Raw genomic sequence first — 16,402 nt, 5'->3', positions numbered from 1 at the left:
TCCAGAGTGTGGGTTTTATTCCTGTTGGCGTTAGTGATTGTATTACTGTCTTAAACATTGATGGGTTGAACAATAGTACCTTTTTAGCATCCCATAATACGTATTTTGTGTGTGGGAATAAAGGTTATTACCGTTTGCCGGCTGGGTGGTCTGTGGTATGCTATGTATCCTTTTTGCTACCTCCTGTATTCCTAGCACCAGCATCCTATCATAAAGATCTGAAATTGTTGAATAATGTGACTGTAAATAGATATAAACGCACTTTATCAATTGATGATGTGGATCAAACAGACACCAGCCTGCAACAGTATATTGATTTCAATTTAGGATTGTTTTTCTTTGTTGGAGCTGCTCTGAATAGTAGGAAGATCCGAAGATTAACAAGAGTAGTAGAAGCTGTGACAAACCAGACTGCTGCTGCTCTCGGGAATCTTACGGAAGAATTACAGATCACTCGAATTGTTGCGTTACAGAATCGTATGGTATTAGATGTCATGTTAGCCGATCGAGGTGGAGCGTGTAAAATTATCGGAAGTAGCTGTTGTGTGTTTATTCCTGATCATACGCCATCAGTTTATAATGCCATTAATAAATTACACAAAATTGCAGCTGAAATCCACACAGAAAACGGCACTTGGTCCTTTTCTGGATGGTTTTGGGCATTGGTTACTGCTTGGGGATGGAAGGTTTTGACTGGTCTCTGTATTGTTGTAACAGTTCTGTTTTCTTGCTGTATCTGCGTCCAATGTGGTCCATTGTTTTGCTCCTTATGCGTATCGTTCTGTATTCCTGATAAGAAAGCTATTGCCGATGTTGCTCACCAGAAACGTTTAGCTAAAGAAGTTGAAGAAATGATGACAATTGACATATATGATGATTACCCTAATAAACCGGATGTCTTCAGTAAATGCTGAAAGGGTCGTCTGTTGTAAATTAAAACAGCGATGTGGTTAAGCATTTACTAAAGACATTAATTCTCTCTCTAGGACCTGCTTTCTCCGTTATGTTGACCAAAGTTCGGACTCCATTTTGTATTGTCATGCCTCCACGTGTTCACCATGAGCAGAGTCCGACCTCTGTGTTAGTTGCTCTCGTGATCTGCCTAGTAACAGTCTATAAATAGTCTCTTTGTCCATTGACGCATGCCCAGACTGACCACATCTGTTATCAATTAGCCTTGCTTGACCATGTGCTCGTGGGCTCAAGGAATGTGTTAGCTCCGCCCATGTATTGATTCAGTATCGAAAATGACCATAAATGGTAATGTTCTTCGACCTCATGTTGTATCCACCCACTTATGAGCCCCTCTGTTGTGTATAAAAGGGGACCATGTACGCAAGTTCTTTGTGCTACTCTATGCAATACCGAAGGGTGTTGTGTGGACTGTAGGACCACCCTTAAGGGTTAATAAACTTTGTCTTTGTACTTTGCAGTTTCCGTGCCAACTTCCTTATAGATTGCATTACAGGAGAGCGAACCCTTGTGTCCTGCGGGCCTAGCTGGGGCCTGTATTCATCAAGGGTACTAGGCTAAGGTTGCAGTTGGCGCCCTCACCTATATAGGGTCCATAGGGCACTTAACAACATGCCAAGAACATCCCTGGGTGGTCGGACTCCATATGAAATCATCTTTAGGGTGAGAATGTGGATCCCAGACCTTGATAATGTCGACACAGTGGCGGCAGGCACACCATTTGACATCAATGAACATTTGGCTACTTTACAAGAGCTAAATGAATTCTGGGGCAAACAAAGCAACATCCAAGTAAAACCCACCGCCACTGGAGAAGTGAAGGTTGTTCTGGCAAGACACAGCTGGGTCCTGAAGATTGGGGATCTGGTCGGGGAAAAAATAGTGGACAAAAAAGAATTTGGGCCATCCTACAGAGAACCTGTACCTGTTCTGGCTGTCAAAGGTACCAGAACTGTACTTCTTCCGCCTTTTGCCGGTTGACGAGTCAAAAGGCTTGTCTCCATTGATTTGATCAAACCACATTATGGGGCCGATTCTCAACAGTAACCATGTGGACTCCTGGGTAGCTACTGCTCTCCTCTCACTACCACGCAGGAGATTCAGATAAAAGTTTTGATAATTAAAGAAGATTCTTCTTTCCAACAAGAAACAGTGAACAACAGTGAAGTATTTCTTCTCCCTGTTGCTACAACTACAGCTGTACAAACAACTAGTACAGAAACGCAAATTTTTATTAAAACACTCAACGACAATAAGATCTATGTGAATGTGCCACAGATTGAGTCATCTTCCAGTTCTACAAAACCTGCTGAGCTGCTAAAAATAGACCGAAAGGCATCTGGCTACTTCATGGACTATGAGAACTCTTCTTCAGATTCAAGAGAACCTGAGACTCCACAGTCACGTTCACTTCTTTCAAACTACAAGTACATGCTCTCTATCTTTTGCTGAAAAAGACATACTTGGTTACTCCTTGGTTACATCTCTGGATTACAATTGGATTACTGTTTCTGGTCCTCTGGATTGGTTTGGTGACTGCCTTTTTCCTGATTCTGAATGGACATGGTCTTCCACAACACTCTGCAGTACACCTTGTGAACTTGGTATTGAAATGACATGCATCTTCGAACCGTGAACAAAGAAATGTGTCCCTGGTGAGCATTACTGCAGTTTCAGTTCCTGAAGGAATAGTCCGGGACAGGGCATTGTATGATATGTAAGCCCCTACGGAACTTTTGGAAATTCCGTATTTGTTTAAAATTTCCATAAATATATCATCACCTCTAGTACTATTTCTGATGATTAGGACATTGATACAGTGTAATAGATGCTAGAAGATCTAGAGCAATTGTCTGTATTTTCTTCTGATGAATTGTATGATGGTGCATAACATTGTAGTGATATGTTCTGTACTTCTGTTATCAACATTATGATCACCATTTCCTACATACAGCAAGTATCCCACATGCCATTTATAATTACACTCAATGGTAACACTGCCCAACACCACCAAGGGGTAGTTCAAAAACATTTGCACAGACGCTTATTTTTTTGGGTTTGACACACCATGTCCAGCCTCATATTTTTAAAGTCTCGCAACTACATCTGCATGAAAAATATGCTAACAAATACAAAGCTGATATATTTTGCTCCCTTTCTTCCCCAACTGTCTGTACATGGTTTCAACGTTTGGAAAGACACAATAGATAGGAAGTCTGTTTGGAGAACAAAAGATTGGCAGGTTCAGGTAAGTGAGGCCTTGTTTAGAGCATGCCTAATACTAACCCTGGGCATAAAACTGCACTCCGCTCGTGGAGTTTGCAGGTTTTTGGCAGCTCCGTGTTCCGCGTAAACTCCACACTCCGCAACAGAGCGGAGTTTTTTTTGTGTGCCCAAAATATGTTTTTGCGCGTGCGGGAGCGACTTGCCGGGTGCTTCCGTTCGCCAATGAGATTTCCAATCCGTTTGCGAGCGCCATGACATTTGCTAGCTGGCAGCTTGGTCCCACGAGATATTGCGATCGTGAACACATTATTCGGGCGCCCCATCGCAATTCCAGGCAGAAGTGTGTGTATTTTCCGAATATGCAGAATCTGCAATCTGGTGAAGATTGTCTCCTGAGCACCATCAAAACCTTCTCGAAATGACGATTTTGATTTTAAAAAAACTCCTCAGATTGACCTTTGGCTGTATTTGTTTATGCAAGGAGTCCTTTTTTTAAACTTTATTTTTAAGAGGAAGGAAGTGCTCCAGAGTCTCCAACTTCCTGTTCCTGTCCAGCAGGCTCCTCCCAGTGCCTTTTCCATCTCCTGTTCACTTTTCATTTGAATTTGGAGCTGGAAGGATCTCTCTTTGTGTCTGCTGCTTCATATATCATTGGATTTGAGGACTTTTGAGATTTTAAAAGTAAGTTGGCAAATTGGTGTTGTTTGTTTGATCGGGGCATTGCACCTAAATTATGTTGTACTTTTCATCATTTTTAAAAAATGTGCGTGGCCTGCAGTTTCAGTAGGGTCCTATTTGTTTCTTTGTAAGTTATTTTTCTTCATTTATAAAAGAAACATACTGCACAGTTCACTACATTTTCTACAACTTTTTAAATCAATTTGCAATATTTATTTATTTAATTCAGTAGCCCAGTTGTCTGCCAATAGGCCTTTTAGCCAGTAGACCCAGAGCTACTCATGGGTGCATGAAACAACTGTTTCTGTGGTTTCTGTTGAATTGAAACATAATTTAGGGCATGGATTGCATTGGATTGAAATGCATTTTTTTTTTTATATTTCACTTATTTCATGTGTGTTAAATAAATGCCTGTGTTGGATGTGTGTGGTTGTAACTGGCAAACCTTTTTTAGCCCTGTGGATTTTAGTTTTTGGCATTGTTACATTAAAGCCTGTGTTGTTTATCATGCCTCCTTTGTCTGGCCGGCGTGTGAGTGTGTTTGTAATAGTGGGCCAGCATTTGCCTTAGCTCAGCCTCCCCATGTGGCCAGGGTCTACTTTGTAAAGTCTGTGTCCATATAAGCCTGCTTGAGTTCATTGTTTTCCAGGCCTCCTGCTTGTTGTTTTGTGTGACTTGTGAGTGACCATGTGGCTGGTGGCCATTTTGTGGTGGCAGTTAGTGTGCTTTTGCCATAGGCCTGCATGTCTTTCCTTTGTTCTTCCTAGCTTATTGCTTCCATCCCTTGTCAGCTGCAGCCCAAACCATTACATTTGTATTTTTGTTGTTCTTTTTTAGGTCTCGCCTACACAGCGTTCATGCGCTGCATAGGCGAGAGACCTTTACCCAGCGGCGCAACTTTGGGGGCAAAAACATGCACGCGTTGCATTGCTTGCAATGGCCACGCGTGCACGTCTGGCGATTTATTTACGGGAGCGCGCGGCGCCATATGGTGGTGCCATATGGTCGCAATCATCGCGCCTTGCTGCATGCTCCCACAAGGGAATCGCGCAGGTCCCCTCCCCCTGCTGCCACGCGAGGCGCGCGCTTGTGCTGGTTTACATTGTGTCCGCTTACTGTACAACTGTACCGCATGGTCTTTAATTATCACGTTGATGAATGGAATCAAAAGACCAATCAGTGTCCTATTCATCCACTGTAGCTGCAAAATATGTCATGTCATTCCCATGATAGGTTCATGCCAATCAGAGCGAACTTGAGCAAGAAAAACGAAGTGCCAGAAGAAAGCCGACAAGCTGGAGGAGGCGCTGAAGTAAGTGAAAGCTTGGGAAACACAATGTGATAATTTTTCGGCGTTTGATAACACTGACATCTTTAGAATTCTGTCCAGAGGCGGTGCTTTGTTCACATTCCCACCGTACAATGCCCTTAACCCGAGTTCATTTGCCCAAGACGCATTTAAAAATATGTTTGGACATAGATAGGATTGCATGAAAACTAATATCCATAAATGTCATTTTGTACGCGGCCATTGAAGGTCGAATTTAAACGTGTTTTTTCAGCATTTGCTTTAGGGGTGGAAGTTAGTAAGGAATGTCTATCTTCATTTTATCAGAATTTAGCCTTCAGTGACGAGGTGTTTGCAGTCTTGGCTTTTCTCTCATATTCTGCGGCGCTCTGGATAAAGGTACCACAGAAAGTGCAGTAAAGAAACACATTTTCAATGTTGAATTTGTAACATTAGTCCCCAGGCCCTTCAACGATATTCAAGCAAATTGTGGCTGTGTTCAGAGTTTGTTTTGATGCATTTCAATAAGGAATTCCCCACAATCGGTGTCTTCTCTTCCCGATCTCTTTTAGTATCTTGGACTACAAATGAAAATGACCTGTGCAAAAATAAGGCAACCCCCATAATGTCTCGAGCTGCAGGAAGAGTAGAAAGCATGAGGGAATCTTTTATTTCTAAAGTACATCTCCTCAGACCTCTTGAGGTGTGTTTGCAGCTGCAATGTCAATTCCTATATCTGGAACATAATTCCAGACTCTCGACCTCTTTTTTGGGATGTTTTCTTCTGTTGCATTAAAAGTGAGGACCTTAAGGATAAGGGGATCTGGCGAATGATTGCCAAAAATTCCTGTTGGATCGGGACTTGGGTAGGAATGCCACACAGCATACTCTCCAGGCCAATGCACTAATAAAACAAGCATTGGCATAGCCAATAGGTCTCGCCTTTGGGACCTTATAAGTGTTTAGCCATACACCACTTGATGTTGTTGCACCAAGGATATTGTGTTGGATAGCTAAACACTTATAAGGTCCCAAAGGCGAGACCTATTGGCTATGCCAATGCTTGTTTCTTATAGTAAGCAGAACAAGCTCTGCATTAATCTGGAAAAGACTAAAATTATGATTTTCGGGGAAAAAGTGTAGAGTTGTTCCTGGTATCTAGATTCACAGGTGGTGGAACAAGTGGATCAGTATAAATACATGGTTTTAAATTTTAGGAGAAATCTGAATTAGGGTGCGCATTGGGATGCCATTAAGCAAAAAGCCCAATTGCAGGCAAGCTGTTTATCAGGATTCAATGGTAGATTCGGGGGGCTATCCTATATCCCATTACTAAGGGCCTATGAAGGGAAGATTCCACCATTAGGCCTGTATCGGGGAGAGTTATTTTCTCTTGATTCAACCTATAAATGGGACAGACAGGAAGGGGTAGTGCTTAAAAGACTTCTATCACTCCCCCAAGGTACCATGGTCCAGGCTAAAAAGAGACAGTGCAGTCTGGTTTCTTGGAACATGGCTCTAAGATACTTTAACACTCTGTTGGAGGATGATGAGGTGGATAAAGTCTCCAAATTGTGTTGGGAAGAGATCCAAAGCAGGCAAAGGATGTGGGCAAAGGCTGTTAGAACCAGAATAACTGCAATGAACAACCTCCATTTAAATAGTGGTACAGTCACATCCTGGCTCACTTTTCCAGGCAAAGGAGTACTGAGAGAATCTGCTGCTATGGCGTAAGAAATCATCTATTAGCTTCTCGTTTGCTTCATTTGGCCAGGAGCGACGATTGACCTTGTTTGGTAGGTCGCTACCCCTCTGCACAGCACTGCCTGTGCATCCTGTCCCTGCCCCAGCTGCCACTGCTGAGGTAAATTGAGGCCCTCCTCCACCCTCAGGCTACCACCTGCGCCTTATCCCTGGTGGCCTGTGGTAGGCCTTAGGTCTGTACTATTGTCCATTGTACTGCCCGTATCGTTTTCTCTTTTGCTGTCTGTGACTGTTGTTGTCTGTCTTCCCACTGTGCCTGTATGTTCCCCTGTACCCTTCTCTCCTTCTGTTCCCATCGTCACCCCCGTGATTCTGTGCCCGTTTCTCCTTCTGTGCCCCCCGTGATTCAGTGCCAGTTTTTCCTTCTGTGCCCCCGTGATCTGTGCCTGTTTTTCCTTCTGTGCCCCCATGATTCTGTGCCCAGTTTTCCTTCTGTGACCCCTGTGATCTGTGCCCGGTTTGCCTTCTGTGACCCCGTGATTCTGTGCCCTTGCCTTCCGTGCCGTTTGCCGCTCTCGTTCCCGCACCTGCATCCCCTGCGGCCTTGCCCCCCTGACTGCCCATTCGCTGCCCCTACCTCCCACCTCCCAGCTGCTCCTTCCTCCCACCTCCCCATATATGGCAGCCGCTGTGTGGCCGTGTCGAAGGCGCGCCTAAGGCAAGCTCATCCGCGCCTGAACTGCACCCAGCGCCAGGACCCCTGGCCCCTGCGAACACCTCGATGCCCGCATCGGCTACGACTCCAGCACCCTCCACGCACTCAACGCCGGACGCTCACGCACCTGCTGCCTGGCCGCCCCGAAGCAAACCCAAGGACCCTTCGCCTGCCGGAACTGCAGCTTCACCAGCATCTGGCCCGCCAACCCATGTACCAAAGAACCCAACCACCTCAGATGCATCCTTCTCAACACCCGCTCCACCCGCAAACATGCCGTGGAACTCTGGGACCTACTGGACTCCAACTCCCCAGATTTCGCCTTCCTGATGGAGACCTGGCTGAACCCCTCCTCAGCACCCGACATAGCTATAGCCATCCCGGATGGCTATAAGATCACCCGCAGGGACCGCACCAATGGAGCAGGAGGAGGAATCGCCATCGTCCACAGGAACACTCTCAAAGTCTCAACCAACTCCAACGACACCCTCAGCACCGCCGTACACCTGCACTTCCAGATCCCACCGATGCCAACACCACCCTCAGAGGAACACTCATCTACAGACCCCCAGACCACGAGCACAGTTGAGCAACTCCATCACCAACCCCGTCAGCACACACGCCCTCGCCTCCACGGACTACATCCTCCTCGGGGACCTGAACTTCCACCTCGAGAACAACAACGACCCCAACTCCCCCACCCTGATCAACAACCTTGCCAACCTCGGACTCAGACAACTCGTCACTACACCCACCCACTCTGCTGGCCACACGCTTCACCCCATCTTCTCCGCAAGCTCCCACGTCTCCTTCAACCACACCACTGAGCTCCACTGGACCGATCAACGGTGCATCCACTTCACCTTCCGGAAACCCACCATGCACCACCGCACCCAACAGATACTGCACCGCTGCTGGAGCAAAGTCACCGAAGACCAGCTTTACACCACCCTCGCCCAGAGCCCACCCGCAGATCCGACTGACCCCGACACCGCTGCTCGCAACCTCAAACAGTGGATCAACGACTGCGCCAACATCCTCGCCCCGCTCAAGAAGCCCTCCAACCCCCACACTAGCAAGAAAGCCAGCTGGTTCACCGAAGACCTCCAGGCCTCCAAGCGAACCTGCCGACAACTCGAAAAAAACTGGATCCGTGAACGAACACCAGAAAGCTACACAGCTCATTAGAACGCCACCCGCAGACACCACCACCTCATCAGATCCGCCAAAAGGACCTTCTTCAAAGACCGCCTAGACAACAACGCACACAACAGCAAAGAGCTCTTCAACACCAACGACATCCCACCTTCGCAAGACCTGTGCGACTCGCCTGCCACCTTCTTCCATCGAAAGATCGCAGACATCCACGACAGCTTCAATGCCATCACCACCCCGGCAACCACTGAGACCCCCACTTCCACGACCACCACCCGCACCAACCACCTGATCGCCTGGACCAACATCAACGACGACGACACCATCAAGCTCATGAACACCGTCCACTCCGGATCTCCGGAAGACCGCTGCCCACACCACATATTCAACAAAGCCAGCAGCACCATCGCACCCCATCTCCGGAAAACCATCAACATCTCCTTCGAGACAGCGACCTTCCCAGAGAGTTGGAAGCACGCAGAGATCAACGCCTTACTCAAGAAACCCAAGGCGGACCCCAAGGAACTCAAGAGCTTCCGACCCATCTCCCTGCTCCCGTACCCGGCAAAGATCATTGAAAAGACTTTCAACAAACACCTGACCAGCTTCCTCGAGGAGAACAGCATCCTGGACCTGTCCCAGTCTGGGTTCCGCAGCAACCACAGCACCGAAACTGCCCTCATCGCTGCCACCGATGACATCAGGACCCTGCTAGACAACGGAGAAACTGCGTGCCTCATCCTCCTGGACCTGTCAGCCGCCTTCGACACAGTCTGCCACCGCGCACTACGAACACGCTTCTATGACGCCGGAATCCAAGAGAAGGCCCTGGACTGGACCTCCTCCTTCCTCTCCGGCAGAACTCAGAGCATCCGCCTCCCCCCCTTCCGCTCCGAAGCCACCAAGAACATCTGCGGCATACCCCAAGGCTCATCCCTCAGCCCAACGTTGTTCAACGTTTACATGGCACCACTCACCCACATCGCACGACTGCACGACCTCAACATCATCTCCTACGCCGACAACACCCAGCTGATCCTCTCCCTGACCAAGCACCCCCACACTGCCAAAACCAACCTCCACGAAGGAATGAAGGCCATCGCCGATGGGATGAGGAACAGCCGACTGAAGCTGAACTCGGACAAGACGGAGGTCCTCATCCTCGGATCCAACCCCTCGGCCTGGGATGACTCCTGGTGGCCGACTGCACTAGGAACACCCCCAACAAACACCGACCACGCACACAACCTAGGGGTCATCCTCGACTCTACCCTCTCAACGACGAAGCAGATCAACGCCGTCTCCTCCTCCTGCTTCAACACCCTCCACATGCTTCACAGGATCTTCAAGTGGATCCCCACCAAAATAAGAAGGACGGTCACCCAGGCCCTCGTCAGCAGTAGACTGGACTATGGAAACACACTCTACGCAGGAGCCCTGGCCAAACTCCTGAAACGGCTTTAACACATCCAGAACGCCTCTGCACGACTGATCCTCGACATCCCTCACTGCAGCCATATCACCCCCCCACCTGAGAGACCTGCACTGGCTCCCTGTCAACAAGAGGATAACCTTCAAACTCCTCACCCACGCACACAAGGCACTCCACAAAACCGGACCAACGTATCTCAACAGCCGACTAAGCCTCTACACCCCCACCCGCCAGCTCCGCTCCACAGACCGCACCCTCGCCACCTACCCCCGCATCCGAAGAGTGACTGCCGGTGGCAGATTATTCTCCCACCTCGCCACCAAGACATGAAATGCCCTCCCCATCCGCCTACGGCAGAACGAAGACCTTCTGACCTTCAGAAGACTTCTCAAGACCTGGCTCTTCGAACAGTTTTAGCTTCCCCCCCCAGCGCCTTGAGACCCTTGTGGGTATGTAGTGTGCTTTACAAATGCCATGATTGATTGATTGATTGATTGATTGCGCTTTCCCTTATTTATCACAGTTACCAGATCCAGGTTTGAGAAAAGAAATTTTAAGGGTTCAGTGGGATGTAATCCAATCTATTCATCCCACCTACATAGGACTGGGCGGCAGAATAATAGTGGTCTTTGTCCCTGCCCTTTGAAAGCTAAATGTACTCTCACGTATATTCTTATGGACTGCGTTTTGTTCTTGCAAATCGGATCAGGTTTTTAAGACCTTTGTTTTTTAAATATAATGCCCTTCATAGGAACAGAGCGGTGGAGTTATTGTCTGGAATGCGATATTTAGATGTGGCTGTTGGGATTGCTCGGTTTTTACAATCTGTTAAACAGAATTTTAAAAATGAAATGTAATTGGGGTGGGGCGGCGAGGAGGGGGGTTCATTTAAAGGTTTTAATTGTTAAGTGAGCTTTTTAGAATGTTTTATGGACAATTGTCTAAATAAACTTGTTTTTGAACCTGTTGTTCTTTTTTTTCTTTCCTATCCTTCCTGAGTGTACTGTATAGTACACCAACCATGAAACCCTGGTTGTTGTCAAAGTCTCACAAATGGCTACACTGCATTGTTATGTTTTTTAATAACTGAGGTAATAAATGTAATAATATTAAAAACGCTATCAAGTATGACCACACACTAAGTTATATATTATATTTGTTTGCTTGTACTAGTAGTAATTGAACCACAACAATGAATGTCACACTTCACTGATGTTCTTCTTGCTTCTTTGCTTTTAGTTGCACAAAAGAGGAGGAGACAACATCACCCATTGTACTGCCAGCCAGAAGTCCTGCTGCGCACAACGTGCTGTTGACATGTTCAAGATTGCCCCAAATAAAGGTACCAGGTCCTGTACCAAGAAAGTTGCCAGTGAGAAGAAGGCACTGCCACTTACCAAGAGCGGTATGTCGCCCAAGAAAGTTTTTGGGAAACCAAAAATTGCGCCTGCAGCAGCGGTGTCCAGGGAGCAAGCTGGGAGCACCAACCCCGCATCAGTGGACCCACCCCACCAACCAAGGCCCAAGCCCATGTCTGTCACAGAGGCAGCCAGTCTAATCATGAGTCTAATGCCGACGAGCAGTGATGTTAAAATTGACTCATTGTTATCGCAAAGTAGTACCCAATCAATGCAGGAAACTCAGATAAATGGGAAACAACAGCCGCAACCACCCCCAGTAGTAGTTGTTCCTCCCAAAGTAAGGGCAGTTTAGGATATCGTGCTTCCTGCAGAGGAAGAAGAAGAGCAACCCACTCTTTCAGAAGATCCATTGTCTTTCAAATCCCCAGCAAGGAAGAGAAGGGTTAGTCCATCAACTTCTTCTGCAAGCCCCCCTTCTGATGATCTAGCCACCACATGGAAGCCACCTCAGTCTGAGAGTGAGACACGCCACAAGGCTATGGAAAAGGAAGGTTCCAGAAAGCCTTAGAGTTAAGGAGGTAGATGTAGAAGAGGAGGATGATGACGAGACAGTCTTCATGAACATTAGCCCTGCACCAGTAAAGACGGACATTACCCCATCCCAAATTGCTGTGAGGGATGTGGTATGGATACCACCAACACAGATGCTACTGACACCACCTCCAGCTTTCATATTTACTAAGGCCTGGCAGTGACCTACATCCACCACAACCACCTCAGTAGAAGTAGGTACTGCAGAGAGTCAAACGTCACGCCCATCTACAATTTTATCCAGCAGCACCAGAAAATTGACCTGCCCAGTTTGGACCTTCTTTTTAGTTACCAGGAAGGAGGTGAACATTGCTTTATGCTTCATTTGTGGATAAGGTGTTAGTCAGAGTAAGCTTGGTACAGACTATGGTACCAGAGGCCAAACAACCCATTTGAGAAAACATCACTTGAGCCAGTGGAAGGAGCACCTTAGCAGCCAAAAAGCTGCACGTGTTGTTGGTGGAGGGGATGAAGAAGAAGATCTGATCACGCTAAAATGTGAACAAGAAGGAAAGCAGCCCCATCCCCAGCACTGCCCACATCATCATCAGCAACATCGCAATGGCACAAGTGTCAGGCTGAGACACCATGGGGTCCAAGGCAAGAGAGTAGCACAACAAAAAAACATGCATTGAGCCTAACATCTGGCATCAACAAGTCACCAGCATCAGTGGCACCAGAAAAGAAAATAATCCAGGCTACCATTCTCAGCATGTCTAGGTCAGAGGGGAAGTACGAACGCAACAACCCAACAGCACGTTTGTACAAAGCGAAGTTGGCTAAAATGTTAGCGCTGGACCTCTTTCCTTTGATTTTTGTGGAAGGTATGGGTTTTCTTGAGTTTGTGACAGCAATCTGCCCGAAATGGAAGGTACTGTGCCTGTCCTATTTCACCGGAGTTGCTGTTCCAGCGCTACATCGCGACGTGCTGGAATTGTTTGGACAAGCTTTGCAGCATGGTGCTATTCCCACTATCCACCTGACAACAGACATGTGGACCAGTTGCCAAGCCACTGATTACATGTGCATCACTGCACACTGGAACTTTTTTGTGGGGGTTAGAGAAAAGACATCTAGAGGTGTTGACACTGATTTTTAATGCCCCTCGGAAACATGCAACTGTAGCCATGTTCGCTATTGGTAATATAGCCTAGAGTAGAGTGGCGTACAGCAGAATAGCGCTTAGTGGAGTAGCGAACAGTGGAGTGCCGTATAACGGAGTAGTGTAGACTAGAATGGTGTACAGTGAAATGAGGTAAAATGGACTATCATACAGTTGAGTGGCATAGAGTGGAGTTGTGTTCAGTGTAAGAGCATAGAGAAAAGTGCCGTAGAGAGGAGTAGCATACAATGGAATAGCACATAGTGGAGAACAGTGTAGTGGCAGATACTGGAATACACTAGAATGGAGTTCGGAACAATTGAGTGGCATAAAGTAGAATAGCATACAGTATAGTGGCGCACAGTTGAGTGTCTTACAGTGGAATAGCATGCCATTGAGTGGTGTAGAGTGGAGTGGCATAGAGTGGAGCAGTGCACAGTAGAGTGGCGTAGAGTATAGGGCTTTCTTCATCAGAGGATGAGGAGCAAATAACATGCTTTTTCTTGCTGCTTGTTTCCCAGACATTATGAAATTGACCGGCAGCTTGACCCTCCAACTTCTAAATTGAGGTACTGGGACTAATCCACAAACCAATATCCTCCAAAAGCTCGAAATTGCCATCCAATTGGAGAAAATATTTTATTTTCCAATCATTACCAGGGAAACCAAAGCATGATGAAAATATAAAATTTGTTCCAAACAGGACCTTACCACTACCACTTGACTATAGGAAAGTTCCGCTCTCCCCTGTGGTCAAACTGCAAGCGGAGTAACAGGAACAGCTTCCTCCAACCCAGAAGCGACGCCCCAGCTGCTTTGGATCTGCCCAAATTCATCAGGGCATATCACACTTAGGTGATCATCTGCTGCATTTCAGCAAACTTATAGGTCATCCCGGCTCCTCAGATCTTAGCAAAAGGCACTGCCAGATACAGCACTCCAATCTCTAACAATCTCAACCTCTTACAATCTTGCTGTGCAGGTCAGTGAGGCCCCAACGTCATCTACAATAAGTCTAGGTAAGAGACAAGCAAAGACAGGATGAGTGGTAGGGAATAATATTGATTGCTGTGCCGTGGTGGTGTCTGGGGGTGGCGGAAAGGCCTTAGTTGTTATGAATTCAAGAGGGAGAGGGGATGTAAGAGCCTTTTACCACCGAGCAGATTGTAAGACATGCCAAATGAACAAGAAATGCTATTGTTTGAGGCGGCAACCTGGTAGCCTACGGAAAATAGTGCCTACCTTGGAAAGTTTTGAGATGAAAAGGGCCTGCAGTTCTATTCACTTGTAAAACCTAGACATTATGGGCAACGCTTTCCAGAAATGCAGTTTTTAGAAATTTATAACATAGCACCCTACCTCATTTTCGAAGAGTGACTGGGTTTGGTAAGTTACACTTGATAATACGTATCCATTGGCGCAGTCAATATGATGCTCTAAAAGGTTGTGACAGAAGAGCCTGAATTGGCAAAGGTTGCATTATTTCAGCCAAGGAATCCTATCAGGGGATGATGTATAGAACGATTTAGGCATATTCTGCTACCGAAACACCACACTGAACCCTAGTGAACCTCAAACTGGCGAACAAGTGCTAGCACTGCCCTTTCTTCTCCCCCTGGACAGTGATGTCCACTCACTCATGTGAAATCACCTCATCCTGGGTATTAGTGCCACCATGCTACTAGTGCAGACAGCACTGGTGAGTGGAAGAGGAGACACAGTACAAGAATATGAAAAAGGGACATTTTATATTATAAAATGTATGAAATCCCAAATAAAAATAGAAGAATTCATGGGGAAAGCCTTTAAAATTAACCTGACATACCATAGCGAGGGAAGACAAGAATCTATCCTGTGTAATAATTGCCTTACCTCTTATGGAAGGAACAGTGGCTGCACCGAGATGTGTGGAAGTTCAATATGATGTGCTGTGTTTATGTATTTGTCTAAATACTTCCGACGGTATGATTCGATTTGTGCAGTTACACCCGGTTCTTCTGCGTCTTCGGATCTTCTGAAAAGCGGAATCAATAAAACATTCACACAAATGAAGGAGGCTGCACGAGAGGCGTCATCTCAGGAGGCGGAGCACTGAGTGAGCTGCAACCCCATCACAAATCCAGAAGCAAGATGTAAACATGCAAAGCAGATTTGCGAACAGGATGTTGGTGTCTTTGCATAACTTCAGCCGGGGCGTTCCGTAGTGTTCTGTCTGATTATCAATGAGTTTTGCATGGAATTAATCGGATAATAGAAACCGTCTGTTCTAGAGCACTGAAGATGGAGTTAGCAACTCCGTTCTGGATATTTCTTTTCTGGATTCGTGCTAAGAGCAGTCCTGCTGGGATGATATTTATTTGTATGTATTTAATTTTAAAATACAAAATATATCAGTGTTGTTTAATTTATTTTAATAGGTTAAATACTCTGTAAAGGGTACTGGCTGTTTATTGATGTCATTGATTACATTTCTGTGTTCAGAGTCCAGAGGGCAGATTGTGCTGACACAGACCCCAGAAATCTTCGTTGTGTCCCTGGGATAAGCCATTACAATCAGATGTGAATCTGGTACATCTATCAGCATTTTGCCTGGTACCAGCAGAAGCGCGGAGAAGCCCCCAAGCTTCTAATTTATGGGGCCACCAGCCTCCAGCCCGAGTTCTCCGACCGCTTCAGCAGCAGTGGGATCGGTACCAACTTCACTCAGCATCAGCAGGGTCCAGGCCAGCGACGCCGTAGATTATTACTGTCACCAGAGACTTATAACTACCCACCCACAGTGACACAGAGCAGAGCAAAAATTGCAGGTTCCTGTTTCTGAGCTCAGCTTGCTGATAACCATCGCTGCTGTAGTGCAAGAACTGAGCGGTGCTCCTCTGGGCACTACTGAGCACAGCGCTTGAGTTAGCAAACATTAAAAAAGTTTATTTATTTATGAGTTTGCTGGCCCCCAGGGGACGTGAGGGTCGCAGACCAGTTTTCCCCTGGGGTACTTCGTGCTTATATACCGAGAGCACAAGGTGTGGGGGGGGTTAATGATAGTAGGGGAAGGGTTGGGAGTAGGCAGGGCTATAAAGGTGCCAGGAGAGGAGGATCCGGCCTCTTCCTGACACCAAGCATCACGGGGAGGGAAGGGTTAAGAAAAGTTCGATGGCATTTTTAGGTCTCGCCTGAGCCA

The 16,402-nt window shown here is 46.7% G+C and overlaps 1 long non-coding RNA gene across 1 annotated transcript in view; it reads right to left on the bottom strand.

Annotated features, from left to right (window-relative positions):
- Nucleotides 1–15,328, bottom strand: part of LOC146863218 (uncharacterized) — a 46,157-nt gene extending 30,829 nt beyond the window's left edge. The window contains exon 1 of the long non-coding RNA XR_014978571.1: nt 15,097–15,328. This is a non-coding gene — a long non-coding RNA (uncharacterized LOC146863218). The remainder of the gene's footprint in view (nt 1–15,096) is intronic.
- Nucleotides 15,329–16,402: the final 1,074 nt, after the last annotated feature.

Source organism: Triturus cristatus, chromosome 2_2 (assembly GCF_964204655.1).
Source record: "Triturus cristatus chromosome 2_2, aTriCri1.1, whole genome shotgun sequence".
NCBI classification, from domain to species: domain Eukaryota; kingdom Metazoa; phylum Chordata; class Amphibia; order Caudata; family Salamandridae; genus Triturus; species Triturus cristatus.
The sequence above is the reverse complement of the archived record's forward strand: the minus strand, read 5'-3'. Positions and strand labels throughout refer to the sequence as shown.